This window comes from Larimichthys crocea, chromosome III, assembly GCF_000972845.2.
Source record: "Larimichthys crocea isolate SSNF chromosome III, L_crocea_2.0, whole genome shotgun sequence".
In the NCBI taxonomy this organism is placed as follows: Eukaryota; Metazoa; Chordata; class Actinopteri; family Sciaenidae; genus Larimichthys; species Larimichthys crocea.
The window spans coordinates 16,920,321-16,937,303 of record NC_040013.1 but is presented as its reverse complement, the minus strand read 5'-3'; the positions used below and the strand labels follow the sequence as shown (position 1 = coordinate 16,937,303).

Genomic DNA, 16,983 nt, shown 5'->3' with positions numbered 1-16,983 from the left:
AAAAAAAAAAAAAAGGCCCGGGGCCTGTGGCTCTTCCCTGACTCCAGCTTTTATCATGTAAATAAGGCGAATGGGACTGGGTTAGAGGGACAATTCCCCAGCCGCCACTTGGGCCAAATACAACTTTCCTGCGCTTTAGGCCTACAATGAGGAATGTATTTGGAGGCCTCAGTTTTAATTTAACCAGAGTGGCAGCTGAGGGGGCACCAGGGACATCATCTCACGATCGCTTGGGTGGAAGGAGGGGAAACCTCAACCTGGTGCTGTACATTTCAATGTGCAAGATCCCTTCCACAGCTCCATTCCTCCAGTGTGTGTGTGTGTGTGTGTGTTTATGCACGTGTTTGTGTGTTGCAGCTGACTGTTGCACTTGCTCAGTAACACCTCTTTGGTTTCCCAGGGAGGAAACACGCTTCTTGCTCCGCTGTAACATTTGATTCATTACGATCTGAAACAGCACATCAGTTCGCTTATTATGTCTTAAAAAATCCTCCCAGCGTCCCAAAGAGCAAGGGGGAAAAAATCCACCAAAGAGGCAGTGCCTTGAAATTGACAGCTGTTATTGTGCTGTGCCATCTGGTGCATTTGCCAGGGAACAGAAAAGGGTTAATATTCTATGATGTGTGGTAGCAGTGGCACAGCCTCTTTTGCACAGCCAGAGTGAATTACCGGGTGCCAGGAGTCTGTGCACCCGATGGAGAGAAACCCTCAACATTAGCATGGCACCATATCAACCAATGTGGCTAATTTAATGGGTCAAATACGGTTGGTAGGGTGCCAAAATAACAGCCGTACCAGCAGAATTTCTAACAGGGCGGAGAATCACAAAGGAAAGTTTCAGCTCCACTTGGCATTATGCAGCTTTTAATCATAATTCTCTACAGATAAAGTGTGGCAATCCCAGATATTTTATTTTCCTCTTTTTGTTAACCCTACATTTGGGAAATATGTGTTCAGCCTGTGCCTTTTTTTTTGTCCCTGTGCATTTGTGTGCAAGTATGTGTTTTGCTGTGTTGGAGCTGTCATTATTCATTGACCACAGATGTAAATGGATCTAAACAATGGGACGCGCGTGCTGTGGGTAGCGATCGCCCCTGGAGAGGACAGGGCCTGCTGAAATTAATAGGCCTCCCGTGGCTAAATAAGCAATGGCGAAATAAGCCTAAATGTCCCCCAATCGCATGACAGACAGGGCCCAAGAATCCGAACAGCAGGTAGTTATTATATGAATTGCTGGAGAGGGACATATTGCAGACCCAACATGCCACATCAAAACGATCACACTGCACTGGGTTTGAATCATTATACGCGCGGTACATTTCAACGAAGAGCAATGCTCATTTGCTGCACAATGTTTCCTGATGTTTTTGCTTTTTGCATACCAGTGTTTTGAAATATCCCGAATAATTATATCATGGCATATACAGTACGCATTACTCTCCGTTATGTGATTATTGTCAAACTTTTTGGGAAGAGAAAAAAATTTAAAAACAATTTCTTTCTATCAGAAAATACCACATATGGGCACTCATATGCTCAGAGCCCTAATGTTGGAAAAAAAAAAAAAAAAGCTGAAGAATATGGGTACAAATATGCTCCTTAGCTGGAAGACACACTTCTTTGAGCCATCGGCTCATTTCTAATTCTGAGTGCTGGTTCACAAAATGGTCCAACATTTAAAGCAACTGGCAGGGGGTAAATTAGTGCTCCGAGATGAATTATCATACAATTAAGAACCCCAGAATGTGCCAAAACACAAAACACACAATATGGAGGAAAGACCTACTTTCCCCCTAATTCATCAGAGACAGACCAGTGTCCCATCCTCTTTTAAAGGAACAGGCGTTTGGCTTTCTAGCCCATTTCCACTCGTGCTTGTTTCGACACTGTTGTCAATAGATTTCTGTGCATAATGTGTTGCAGTTCATTTTTAAATGTCAAACTGATCACTCTGAGCTGTTCAGAGATCTCAGCTCACTTCGAGTCCACATTCCCAGTAGTTCACATAGATAATAACATAACATTCATGCTTTTTTAATCTATCAGCTTTTCACTCATCATAACACATGTTCCTCATACTCCTGCGCTCTGTCTTCTCTTCTGTGTGGCGGTAAAGGTGGCTGTGCTGGGGATCTGAGCTGTGTGGAGTGATGGGACTGCTGAGGTGGTCAATAATCTATTACGGCACACAGCCCTCAGCAGAGTGACAAATGTCTGTCAGAGAAATGGACTCAGAGAGGTCAGAGCTGGGCTACTGACCTCAGCCCCCCTCAGCCAGCGCACACAGATGAGCAGGCTGACGCAGACTACAGTGAAATTCTCAGTTTGATGGCAGGTGTTTGTTTTTGTGTCGACCTTGTGCTTTCAAAAATGAATTTACCTTTGCAGGAATTTCAGGAAACATGTAACTCATCATTACTGTACAGTTCAATCAATCTTGCAGTCTTATTTTAGTGCCGTGTGAAATGAAGCTTTCGGTATGAATCATCTTTTTTGTGATTTGGCACTACCAGTTCACTAATACACCACTGATGGAAACATAGAGCACTGTACACATGCATTTATAATGATTAGATTACTTATGATCAAAAACTAGACAGTCGACAACTTTGCAGCCAAACATTAAGCACATGCAACAACACAAGACATAGCAGCCGGCTAATGTTACTTTCTAGTCCAACAGTAAGAAGGCCAGCTCTGTGTCTGTCTTTTATGTCTTTTATTTATGAAGCTCTCACTCACGTCTAAAAGAGTCAGTCCCAGATTTACTCTTGTCCAGTGGCTTCTTACTGTGACACATCTTAGCCCATTCCTGTTACATTTCCCACTTGCCCAGCTCTGGTTCTGACAAGACACGGACTCTGCTCCACATCAGCATTTTCCACCGCCCCCCCGCCCCCCCTCCTTGAATTGGGTCTGAAATCCTCTTCATCTTAACGGTCCAAAGCTCCATTGCTAGTGGTGTAAATAGCTCTGTTCACCTAATCCATGCAACGCAGACTGAGCTAACTAACACAGCAGTTAACTTACTTTAGCTACAAGTGAAGCTATCCATCAGACAATTTTAAATCACATCTGAGGAAAAGCAGCAAAAAAGTTCTCCATAAAATATGATCCAGTTTCATTGAAATCAGTAAAATAGTTGGTGGGGCGTGACTTTCCATATAACGTTACACATTGTGTGGGAGATTGTACCCAGGGCTCAAAGTTAGTGTGAGAACAGACATTTGGGGTGCATAGTGGGAATGACAGACACCATTTGTCTTATTTAAAGTCAGTGTAGCATCAAATGATTCAGACTAATAATCTGTGTACATTTTACGTTGTCATGGCAGCATAAAATTGGCATTATGAGTTGATGTCCTGGTACACATGTTGACAGGGAGTGCATTTATATGCACACCTTATTCAGGTTTTTTTTTCGATCATGGTTTCATGTTTGTACAGTAATTGATGATACACAATGTAATGATGATCAGTGCGCTGAAACTAAAGTGAAAGTCTAACTTTGGCAACGCAGAGCATACGTTGTATTGTAACTGTGTTCATCCTGTGGTTTAGATTTTGAGGAATCAGACACGCCTGCACACAGGCGATCAGAAACATGGATACTGTTGTGATCATGCACACAGATATATGAATTACCAGGTCCATGTAAACATAACATTGTGATAAAGATCAAAGCCAGGATAAGAGTGTAAATGTACATGTAAGTGATAAGACTGAAAGATCCATGACTATAAAATAGATAATAATCTTATGAATTGGTAATTCCCTTCTCCATGACTTAATGCATATTGAGTCTGAATAGACATATTTGCAAGAAGTACAAGTAATAAATGAAGCTGGGATCTGCATACAAGTCTATGGATGAACACTATGTGTCCCAGTCCTGTAGTTCTCCGGCCTCCTGCACAATATGGTATATTGATATTTCTGGATGTGTTTTCTCAATGTGTTGACTATATATATATGAGTCATGAGTCATTTGGTGCTGAGTGTATAAAAACTCCCTCAAAGCCTTTTGGAGTCACCCTGAGAAGAGTCTGTGTTCTTTGTGTATTGGCAGCCCTGCTTCCATGATATAATGATAAGAATGGACGTAGACCACTTAAGTATCAAATCAATAGCAAATTAAATTTTTTAGCAGTGCAAGCTACACCTAGAATCACCTGTAATTAGCCTTGACAGACTCTGGTTACGCTACTCTGATGTCACTTTGCTCCCAGTGCACACACTGCTTAGACCTACTCGCAGCATTTGCTGATTATACTTCATATCTAATTAAAATAGTGCAATTTCTATCATTGTTTTTTTTTTTTTTTGTATAGAGGGGGTTGGAGGGTCATCAGCATATTTCATTAGCCATCTGTGCTCCCTATATGTCCTTTATGGGTGCAAACAAATGTCACATGTATTCAAAACACTACCTGAACACCCGAAGTAGGTTAAGCAGAAACACATGCGTCTAGCCTGGTGGTGTGGTTTGGAAAATGGGCTGGGACCTGATTTAGATAAAAACACGATGACCCACAGGCGCTCCTATAATAAATAGTGTGTCCTCTGAGCTTTTGGTTTTCCTCCAGCTCACCACATTTGTCATCTTCATATGAATAAACAGGCCTATTTAATCTCTCTGTCCTTCCATGGGATTTTGTGGCACATATACACAAACAACAGGATATGTGTAGCCTACAAACATGCTTGTTTTGTCCCGTTTCTATTGAATGGTTATCAACAGAATCTCCATTGCAAATGAACTGCAGAGCGATGCAGTACCAATATGTCATTCTCTGAATTTATGTGGAAACTTTGACAGTGTTAGGAATTACATCAGACCTCTACACGTGATCAGTTGTAGGATGTTTGTGTAACATTGAGCTAAGTAATAGCTGCAGCTTAAGCATAGAAAGGTCTTAAAGGTTCACCTAAGGCAGCTTAGAGAAGCAGGAAAGATGGTAGATGTGTGTGATGCTGACCTGTCAGTCTCTCTGTGCTCACCTCTGCAACACATCTACTGTTGATCAAGTGGAAATTAACTGCACCTGAATGACGTGCCATGCTGGGAAATCTGCACATTGGTTCTGGCTTTTTAATAGACTTACACCTCATTTGGCCTCTAAAGCCTGTGAAGCCTCCCATGGGATGGCCTGAGGCAAAGACACACACACTCACACACACACACACAAATGCATGCACATACAGAAAGCCAGAAGGAGATATGTGTATGCCAGTGGAATTGTCTTAGAAAGATGTGGGGAGAGAAAAAAAAGAAGAGATGTAAAAAGAAAGAAAGATGAAAGGGAGGTTAGGAATGAGGGAGATCTGTGATCGCAGATGCAGACATGAACAGAGACAAAGAGACAATGGTAGATAAAGGAAAAAAAAAACACAGAACGAGCTTGTGCTGTCTATGTCGGGCAGCGACAATGCTGATTAGGCCATCGAGGGCTGAACAATGCAGCCCTCTTCCCCTTCATAACAACAGACCTTCCTGTCTGACCCCGTAACCTCTGTCACCGGCAATACGTGTCACAGTCGCGACGACACCCTGTCACACCCACCCCTCCATCCCTCCCTCCCTGCTTCTCTCTATCACCCACCTCCCTCCCTCCTACCCCAAGTCTGTCAGTCCAACCATGTCAGCTGATGGACCCCAAATTATTCACTTTTGGAACAGCAGGTGTGATAAGGGGGATCTGGATGTTTCGGTCTTACAATTTGTCATTACTAGAGATACAGTACAGTGTTGCTCAAAAGATCTTCAGTGTTGGTAGAAAGGTAAAGGAGATAAGTTTTAATTTAGTCCGTCACTAGTTTTCTCATTGCTATGACAAGTTTTGCTGTTTTTTTTATTCATAATAGCCTGTAGGTTTAAAACTAATTTAAATTCAAGAAGTAAAACTTGGTGGAAAGAAATATCTGCTTTTTTAAGTTTCTGACACACAAATATAACGACTACAGGAAACAACTGATTACATTATTAGAACTCAAACGATGAGTTGATCTTTTACTTGATCAATAGACACTTAGTTAACAGATATTTTGCAAATCAATAAAACTTTTAAGACTTTTCTTTCAAGCAAATATACATTAATACTACTAATCCTAACCCAAACGCTGTCCAGAGACATTCTTTCAATTCATTCATCACCTTGAGCATTAGGAAAGTATGAATCACTAATCATCACTAGTTTCTGACATTTTAAAGACTCAATGAGAATCAAGAAGAAGAACAATCAGCAGATTAATCGCTAATGAAGAAAATTGTTAGTCGCAGCTTTAAACATTATGACCCAGTGCATTCACTGTCTCTGGCATATACTACTAAAGAAACTGCATAAAGTGGCTTTATGGCTCAAATTAAAACATAGAAGCATTTAACTACAATAACATCTGTACAACTATATTCTGTATTTTTTATTTTGCTATTATTCTGAGAGCTAATCATGCTCCGAATATGTATAGTTATGTATGACGTGCCTTTTTAAGTGTATAGTAGACTGGTGTTTGTGGTGGTGCAATTTGTGACAATGTGTTTACTGATGACAGACATCATTATCACGTCATCATGACTTCTAGATATTCTATTAATGTCCTAAATTTGTTTACCAAATATTCTCGATACGATAAGCAAGTTGTTGTGAGTGAGACTCTGACGCTGGCTAAATCCTGCATGTGGTTCGGTTTAGACACCAAAAAAAACATGGTTTAATATGAATAAAGTAAAGAGTTCCTGCCGCTGTGCTTCAAGTCTCTTTTGACCTTTTCAAAATTTAACCATGATGTTTCCCTAATCTTAACTATAAAGTGTTGTGTGTAATTAAAATGTGTAGAAAATGTTGTACAAGTTGTTGTTTACTACAGATTTGCCCATTAAAAACATTTCAAACTGTAACTCAGGTGGCATTACATCATCACTCAAAACATATTTGCTGTGGCAAATTAGTAATATATAAGAACTGAGTTGCATCTGCATGAAAATACTTCACTGGATAACATCGAAATGCTTGCAAATTTGTCCTGGTTTGTTTTGTATTCAGTCTGTGTCGTTTGATGTAACTCTAGCAGATGGTTACATCAGAGTTAAAAATCTGGCCGAAAATGGCATCCCTCTATCAGAAGTTAACAGTTAACAATTAAAGCGAATCTCCAGTTAAACCAGATCTAATTAGCTTTTGCCAATTTCCCCCTTCTCGTACCCCTAAACATTCCATCTGCTGTGTTGGAGCTTCTGATAGTGAACTCCACTTCTAGGAAGAGGAGTCTCTGCAAAGCTCCTTTTTTTTTTTTTGAAGTCATCTTTTGTCTGGTGAGGGGGGGTTATTGTCTACATATTAAGTGAGGTTCTGTAAGGGTTTCAGCAGCATCTTGACTCCCTTAAGCTGAGGAGCAGCTGAGGTTAAGTGGTCTCCTCGCTCATGGCACCCATCTTCTTCTACACCGTGACAGCTGGGGACCAGACTGTTGCCATAGATACACTCTCCACCCCCCAGTCGACTGCTCATTTGAAGTAAACACACCACACACACACACACACCACACACACACACCACACACACACAAATAATAAATAAATAAATAAAAAAAAATATATATATATATATATATATATGAAGATATGCTGTCTACAGTATCAGCTGATTGATCTTTTTCTGGCCCTTTGACCGATTTCTGGTGTCCTTGTTCTCTGCATATTCTCTCCCCTAAGCAGCTAAACTAAAAAGTGAACACTGAACAACATGAATACCGAATCTGAAAGCAGAAAACTCTTTTCCTTTTCATGCACTCTAAGGTTTAATTGTTATCTATTAGAACTGATTATGAAAAATGGAAAGTCAGTTTTTGGAACAGTAAAAATAAATTCCAGTCACTGTAGATGACTGCATTTCTGTTTGTTTTGCTCAAATTGCAGAACTTTCCACTGGAGGTGGAAGAATTCCAAGAGATAAACCAGTGATCAGGAAAATAATTCCAAATATTATTTTCCAATAACACACTCCACAGGGCAACTTCGTGTGTGCCAAGCTACAGAAGACACAGGTCTTGTTCGCTGATTGAACATTGGACTCAAATTTGCTTTGTATGCAGGAACTTCTCTGAGCGATAAATTCCAAGTTTGAAAATATATGAATACTATAGGACCATTTATTTCCTACGCCAGCATAATTCATGTTTGCCTTCAAGTAAATAAACTATAAAAGATGGTAAACTAAAAAACATACAGTAAGTGATACTGGTCCCAGAAAGTAAACAGGAGAGCTGAAACAAGTCTGACAGAATGGAAACCATCTGTTAATCCTTAACTAAGACTAAGACTAAGATTGTTAAAAATGAAAATGAAAAATACACCAACAGTGAAACCCACTCACCAGCATCCCTAAGTAATTTACCATCAACATTACTGATAAATTACTTTGCTTTTCATGTAGTGGCTAGCAGCAAAGGATGCGAACACATTTAAGAATAAAAGGCTGATTAGTATTTTAAGATAAAAATGAAACATTTGTTTGTTTCTTTTATTCAGAAACTAATGAAGACCAAAGGCCTAAAAGGCCACTCAGCCTCATGTTTCAAATAACTGTTAATGTATTTATTGATGATTTAGTTCAGAAAATAATATTAATGTGCTAAATTTATATTGCTCTCTCTCTCTGCTCTCTCTTCAAAGAAATTATATCCTTTATGCCATTAAAGAAAACAGTTTGATAAATCAGAATTATAAAAGAACATATACAGCAGCACCTCTGACATTAAAGAAAAACACCTAGAGGAACTTCAAGCAATGACATAAACTTAATAGTGTAATAATGAACAGCTGACAAACCTAATAAGTCAATATATAGACGAAGGCCTGTAACATCACTGTATGTCAGCCTCCATACTGATGAGTGGTAGCCTAGCAAGTTTTGTACACAGGGGACAGTAGTTCAATAGTATATGTATTATATTTCAGTCTTCACTAAACCTGCTCTTAGTGGCCTAATATTTCAGACTTCCCAGCAGTCTGGAATAATTATTATTTTCTTTTATCCAATGATGACTCAATATGATCTATAAAAAGTTACCATGGACACGTTAATGGTATATAAAAATCATGTGGAGCTTTATGAAAACCCTATAACTCAAAGTCACTGTGTGGCATTGCTTATCCAGCATGCATCTCTCTCTCGGGTCGAATGTAGACAACAAAAACTAAACTTCTTTAAGCCTGAAGGCTGTATATATATTTTCTGAACACATTTAATTCGATCTGTTTCTAATTGCACTATGTTTGAGTGAGGAGTGCAAAAAGACATGCTCAGTGGATGACCTTCATGAGCATCATTTATCTAATCTAATCTATCTATCTATTATGATGAAGATACAAATCTGTAAATGCCCCTTTTAAAACAGGACAGGGTTTTTTCTACAGTTTTACACTAAAGATATGATTTTTTAACTTTCCTACATTAACAAAATGAACTGATTAATTACAGACTCTAGTTTAAAAGTCTACACCCTGCCAGAAGACATTTTGTACTTAAGGATTTGCAAAGATACATTTAAACAGAAGAATACACTTATTATTGTAAGATCTCATATATCCTGTTAACAACCGCATTTTTACAGCTCTTAATTAATTCGGCTTTATGAGTTTACGTCAACAATTTAACATTCCTTGTCTGCTGTTATAAAAATATTTCAGTGTCTATAGATTGTTAGCACTCCATTACTGTCACCATAAATAGTCCCATACAGGTGGAGCTGGTGGGTCTTGATGCTGCTGTGACACCTCTGTAGGTGTGTCCCGTTTACTCACCAATAACACTGTCCTTTAAGAGCGGAAAGGCAAAGTGTTTGGATGGGACAACGAGGAGGCCCCACCCAGGACCCCAGACCAGCAGGCTGAGATTAGAGGACATTTGTTCCACAATATTGCTGCCTCCTGGTTTCCTAAGGCTGGTGCGTTTGCACAGAAGGTGCAGGCAGATATTTGGGCTGCGGCCAAAGCCTTTCCTCGCTAGCGGGCCACCTCGCTAGAGCTGCAGGTGCTGAGAAGGACTCCCCACTGCTTCCTAGTGTGGTCTGCGACCCTACAGGCTGATGGAACAAATGCTGGTCTAGGGAAAATAAACTTATCTCATTTGGATGACAACACATAGCCTCGGGTTACTGTGTTGTGTTGCACCAGTTTTGAGAAACAAGTCGGATGGGGTCAGTGGCTCATCTTGCGTCGTGAAGCAGAGGGAGTATTTGTCATATATAAGTGATAGTAAAGGATTTAGCTTGTCTCAGGATTTGCTATTAATATCTAAACTTTTTTGAAAAATCTATATTATATAATATATTATTGTGGATTGCTAATGAAATGACACTAAGCGGATGAGAAATAGTAATGACTTTACCTTTAGGAGCCTTTGGTAGGTAACTGGGAATGTTAAAAGTATTCTCTGTGGATGGGCTCTCTTCTGGCTGACCTGGCCCTGACCCCGGAGGTGAACCCCATCACGCAGAGGTGTTAGAGTGCCACCCGGCGTGATGGATCACCCCTAAGATTCCTGTTATCTAACAATCACGGCCAATCATCAGGACTCTCTCTCTGTTACTATAATGATCGGCAATGATTCGGGCCTGGAGTATTCAGATGATGGATGGAGGCTCATGCGGGGTCCTGAGAGAGAGTGAGTCAGGCTGGATAGAGCCAGGACTCAATGTCTATTGACAGCATCGGTAGGTTGGGTAGTTGTTAACATCTTTATCATAATGAAGTGGGGATACTTAACCCTGGAGTACGAGGGGGTCTCTTGGTGCCTTAACACTGATGTTTAAGGTGACCCCCCTCGGGGAGACGCCCACACATTGGCTAACCATTTTGCCAGATGATATGCTAATTTTTGTGACCTTAGATTGAGCTGGGTTACTCCCACGTCTGCTGAAAGAGTAGGATGACAGAGGATGATGAACTCAGCAGGATATATAAGGGACCTTATTTACATGTCTTTAATTTGAATTTCATGTTTATGTTGTTATCAGTTGTTTGAATCATCAAGCAGATACAAATTCATGCTGCGACAAATGCTGCACTATATATTCAATGATTTCCAGCTACAATCCTGTGTAATATATACAGGAGATCAAAGTGATACAAATACTAATGTATACAGCATAAGCTCCATTTGTATGGAAAAACGCATTTCTACAGCAATAAAAGTGTTTGAAGCCGGGTTCTGTACTGTATCTCTATATAATACATGCAACGTCTATGTCTGGCCTTGGATTTGGGTAAAGGCTGTCACAAGCTCACATGAGTGCATGCATCACGGAGCAGGGGTACTCATCCAAACCCCACCCAAAAACCCACTCCCCCGGTGCGGGGAATTACTGGGCCTCTCCCAGCTCCTGGTAACCCCTTCATTATCCACACACCAATGGGTCCGGATCAGATTCAGCCTTTCTGCAGGGGGGAAAGAAATGGAAATTGGGAGGCAGGGGCTGCAGTCCATGCATCTGAACAATGCCTCAATGTTTAAGAAATGGCCTCATGGATGGGAAGTGATAGGGTTCAGTTGTGCTTGGTCTGGAGCAGGCTTCCTTGTTTTTAGCTGGTCATATGTGAGAATCTACTTTAATGGTTCGTCTGGATCTGCGGTTATTTAATAATCATGTGCTTAATTAGAAGCTTTTTTTTGGGGGGTGGGGGGGTGGGGGTGAAACATTTGATGCTATATTTTGTTTTTCCCCTGAACTGTGTGGCCTGTGCTCAGCCATCTCTCTGTCTCCATCTCTTGTTCTCTCTCTATGTCCTCTATTCATTTTTAAATTAACCTTCTAATGGACCTCATCTGTCCAGAGAGAGCCTATTAACTAAAGCTCTACTCTCATCCAGGGTCCATGTCACAGAGGGCTTCAGACCCCACCCACATGAACCTGTCCCTTACTGCACATCAAATGAAGAGCCTCACACATCAGGAAACAAAAATCAAATGCAGAGAAAACCAAGAGGTAACAAAAGGATTTCATTGTATATAGTTAATTACCTACTGGCCCTTTCCGAACTGAAGAATTAGAGGGCTTTAATTGCTTTATCACCTGGGCCTTGTGAGCTCAGCAACTCAGCAATCAACCTGATTTGTTTTAAATGAGCTGCCATGGGATGGGATGGGGAAGCTTGATGCCCTCCAGCACCTATAGGTGAAGTGGTGGACAGAAGGGGTGTAAAGTGAGGCTGGGATGTTTCTGAATGGTAAATTGAATGTCTGCAAATGAATGGAAATCAACAGTGTCAGTCCTTGAACCTCTTTCTGCTGGCCAAAACAGTCTTCAAGGACCAGTATGCTAAAGGGTCTCTCTTTTTTTTTTGAACAGAGGTTTTAAAACCCCAACACACCAGTTCCCTCAGGATGTGGTTGCAGCCTTGGGATTTGAACACCAGTGTTACTGAAGCAATTAGCATATTCCTGTATTAAAGGAGGGAAGCGTGACAGTGTTTTCCAGGATGTCAGTATGTATCATTAAAAGGCATATTTTAATTAGGGACATGTTAGTTCGTTACACTAAATGGATTAACATTGCTTGTCAAGGGTAGAGATATGTTTTACATTTAAGTCCACTGGGGAACAAGGTCTCAATTTAACAAGACATCTTAAGTTGAGATGGGTCTTGTTAGTGGGGATTCAGAAATGGCACTTAGACAGTTTAATATTTTGAAAATGTGTGAATATGCCATGTCGCTGGGCTGCTGTTTGTGTGTAACTGAGTGTAAGAAGTCAATTATTATATTGAAATTGTCTGCAGGCTGTGATCTGGAAACAATACACTCAAAGGGCAGATAGTTATCAGATAGTTGCTATCATTTGCCAACTATATTATTAACAAAAGACTGAAACTGAAATTGGTTTAGTTTCACATTATAATTTGTAAAACAAACGTATCTTCCTCAAAGCATGTTTGTCCCTTTCAAAGTTTGTGAGGAGCAATTTTAAAGCGAGGAGCCTGACAGCACACTTTCTGACGAGGCAGCGAGTATAGGTTCTGCATGACCGTTTGGATCAAAGAGTGGTTATCTCTCCTATTGAGCTGTTCTCACCTCTGTCTTCTCTCATTATGGGGTGGACAACAAGAATTTCCCTCCATTAATCAGAACCCAATTCCCAGGTCAGCCATCACAGAACTCCTAACAAGCTAAAATGCAAAAAGAAGTGTGGAAATAAAAAAAAATAAAAAAAAAAACATGGGGGAAAAAAAACAAGACAAGCATCTCCTGAATGTCATAGATGCCCAAGAATTGATTTCTTCCCTGTTAGTTGGAGAAAATGGGCGAGAAACTACTGCTTAGCCAGAGGTTCTACTAAATTAGATTCACTTTGTGTGTGCAGTCAGCAGTCAGTCAGCAAAGTCAACTTGAACTGGTTGTGAAGTAAGCACATATTCATATAAATTGGCTTTTTTCTGCTGTGAATGAAATAATCCCCCGCCTGACCACAGTGGATAGCTCTACATACATTTAGACAAGTTGTTTTCATCCATATATGAATAATGGCTTGTGTTAGAGAATATATTTCCAGAGTTTCCATAAAGAGCGCGTCAGAGGATTTTCAGACTATCAGGATAGTTATTGGGATGTGAACCCTGCAGCTGTGTTTTTACATTTCTTACTCACCTGCTGTGCTAACAACACCCCAGCGAGGATTATATCCAAGAGGATTTGCAGCCTGAAAAAGTGCTTGAATTCTTGACATGTGCTGTACACATTCGCGAAGTTCACTTTAGAAGATATGATTGATTCAGTCTTGTACAAATGTGGACATGAGAACGGATACGCTCTGGCAAATGCTGACAAAAATAGAGCATTTTATAAAATCAGATGGAGAACAAAAATATATGCATCCAGAACTTACAAACCTTTCCACGCTGTGCCGTTTTACATGAGTAAAAGATTATCTTCAGTGGAATATCATCACTCCCTTCTTCTCACTGTCACTTAGCCCTGTCTAGGTATAATGTCCTGCCCTACTTTGCCAGTTCTTGATTAAAATGTTGACTTTTTGCTGGGTAATAACCTGATTAATGTAATTGAATGTAAAAGGGTGTAGCTCAGCAGCACTGCTGATCACTGGAGATGGATTAGGAGAGAAGGCTTTCAAATTGAATACAGTTCTCCCTCCTCAGCTTGTTAATTGTGCCGTTTACCACTACCTGAGTCAGTGACCACTGCTATTTAGTCTCTCTAATGATGATGCACAGTCCGACCCAACCACAGATAATTAAAAAAGCCTTCCCCACACACTCACCCCCCCCCCCATCTCTCTCTGTCTTGAGTTTGGTGTTGCATTGACAAGCAGCACTAAGGCTAGATATTGAGCTGTTCGCTTCGCAGAGTCTTGGCTGCAGGAACATGTAGCCTTCTAAATGCTGTTGTGTTGTGTATTTGCAGAAATAAAGTTAGGTATAGATCCCTGGTGTTTGGCTGTGATTGACGGCAGACAAGTCATCATGTTCTTGCTGTCAAAATTGTCCTTTTTCCTCACTCAGCTGCTTTTGTGTTATTCTAAATCAAAGATTTAGATATTATGGCGTTTCAGGTTTATTAAATCTTCTTAATGCAAATCAGATTATCCATCACTGACACTTTTAGCTTCATTACTGTCATAGCATGCCATACTTCTAAGCTGTGCCTGGGTAAATTGTGAATAAATCTGATGTAATTCTGACCATGGAAAGTTACAGAAAATGGTTAACCCGGCCCACATTACACTGGGTCAAACTGGCTGCCTCTGTGTAGCTTTGTTTTGCAGTGTAGTGCAGAAGCTCATACACTTTGTAAACCTGACAAGAAGTTGCGTTGGAGGCATTACAAGCAGCACACTAACGTGGGTTTCTAGTTGGCGGAGGCAAGTGACATTTTTATTTGTGGCACCGTGCAAAGAAGTACTTAACCTCATTGTCAAGACCGGGCAGTGAGAGCAAGTACAAGCTCTTTTCATCTGTGCACGGTGTTTGGTCTTTTTGGTCTCTTTTCACTTCTTCTAAAGAAAATCGACAATGTTAAATGTTAGATGGTCCTACAGTATGTAATCTGTCTAACTAGCACCACTTTGTGACTTTACTTCAATATGTTCTACATTTTAGGGACTTAAGAGTATTTTCATGGTTGATAAATCCACAGACTTCTTTAGCATTTAATTTATGAATTTATAAATTAATGATTGTTGTTCAGAAAATCAACAATGTCTCACATTTGAGAAGTTATAACAAGCACATTTTTCTGGCATATTTGCTTGAAAATTATTTTATTAGATGATCAAAATATCTGCCAATTAATCTGTCAATCAGCTTATCATTTTAGTGGGAAATAATCTGAATCTGAATCTTACTAAATTATTGATTCTATAGGAAATTATTCAGTGTATTCTCGTTGAGAATATTTATTCCAATGAGAAACTTTTTCCAATCCCTTTCTACCATATCAGATTAAAATTCATCCCTTTACATATACTCTGTTGAAGCAGCTCTAGAATGAGCATTTTAAGAGGTCTGAGAGGAGGAAAAGCAGTCTGTGAATTTACACTGCTCGCAGTCTTGAACAAGTGCTGAAATAATTAGGGGAGAGAAGTCTTTGGCTTGTGCAAACTTCCTTCCACCATTGCAGAACAAAATAATAAAGAGAATGTGTGTGAGACAAAGGCAAGAGACCCCCACGGTGCCTGGGTCTCTGCTTCCTGTCATGAGTATTCCTGCGGGGTTTCACATGACAAAACGCAGAAAGTTGTTTTGTCCCCGTTCCTGTCACGATACACCCTCATAACCACAGCTGTGTGTTTGTGTGTATATGTGTGCGTACGTGTGTGTTTGATTGTGCACTTGCCTATGTGTGTGTTGTGTGCTTTTCTTTTTTTTTGTGCTGGCATGTTGTCTCGCTGTCTTCCCTGTCAGCTCATAGCCTGGCACCTGCTCTCGTGTTCCTAATTAGTCTCATTTAATTAATTATATTCTACAGCACATCTTCTCTCTGTTCAAATGCAGTTTCTTTCTGCAGGTTCCACTCCCGTCCTTCTACTCTTCTCATTCCATACATTTCATATGTACAGAGTAAGAGTCTTGAGCATGTGCTCGGGTGCATTTTGAATGGGACTTGTTGATAGAGGAGGTTGTGTTGGGTGTTAATAAGGTAACACAAGCACTCTTTGAACATCAAACATGATTTTCAGGTAAATGAAACATGTTGAATAGAAAAAATACTTCCTTTAGTTGTCCGTGTTATTATAGTCTCAAAAGCGACACTTTTTCTACCTTCCAAATTTGATGAGAAATGAGCGTTTTTTGCTCGCGAGACACGCTGACAACCAGCTGACTCACAGACAGAATCTCTTCAGTAAGCTGCAGGAAAACAAGTCAAGTTTCAAGCGTGGTGAGTAAACAGAAATCAGGAAAGCACTTTACCTGTGACAGTTGGCCTAAGCACCTCTTTCTTCTCTGTTAGCTTTTCTGTTCCATTTGTCAGGTTCACTTGGCTTGTATGCCAGTGTTGTCTATTAGGTGTATTTTCACTGTGCTTAGCACTACAGTAAAGGACTGAATTGAGAGGAATGAGAAAGAGAGAAAAGAAATGAGTTTATTAGCCCCAGGAGTCACTGGAGTAATTACTCATCATTTGGCTGCAGGAAATGTTAATATTAAGAAATATTCATAGTTTTAATTGTCGAGATATAAATACACTACACTATCTGACACTAAAACCACCACCTAAAAACACCTTTATGTTGCATGAGGTGTGATAATAAGTGACACTAAGAAGGGGCATCCAAGGTACACGAGGCCATCAATGAACGACAGTGGAAACAGCGTTGAATTTCACTTCCTGATGTCAGAGAAGAGGGGTAGCCTCCCAGCTGCCCCTCATCCCGTGTTTTCCACTAGAGGATCCTGGGCTAAAAGAAAAGATGCCGTTAATAATTCAGAGCCTTGATGAACACCATCCAACACCGCCACAAAAGACAAGAT

The 16,983-nt window shown here is 40.2% G+C and overlaps 1 long non-coding RNA gene across 3 annotated transcripts in view; it reads left to right on the top strand.

Annotated features, from left to right (window-relative positions):
• The window catches only part of LOC113745641 (uncharacterized), a 63,635-nt gene that overhangs the window by 20,434 nt on the left and 26,218 nt on the right, over positions 1–16,983 (top strand). Inside the window, exon 3 of one of the 3 annotated variants that reach the window (XR_003462287.1) lies at positions 11,870–11,977. The exons of the other annotated variants lie outside the window; for them this stretch is intronic. This is a non-coding gene — a long non-coding RNA (uncharacterized LOC113745641). Of the gene's footprint in view, positions 1–11,869; positions 11,978–16,983 lie in introns of those variants that run through there. 3 annotated transcript variants of the gene reach the window in all.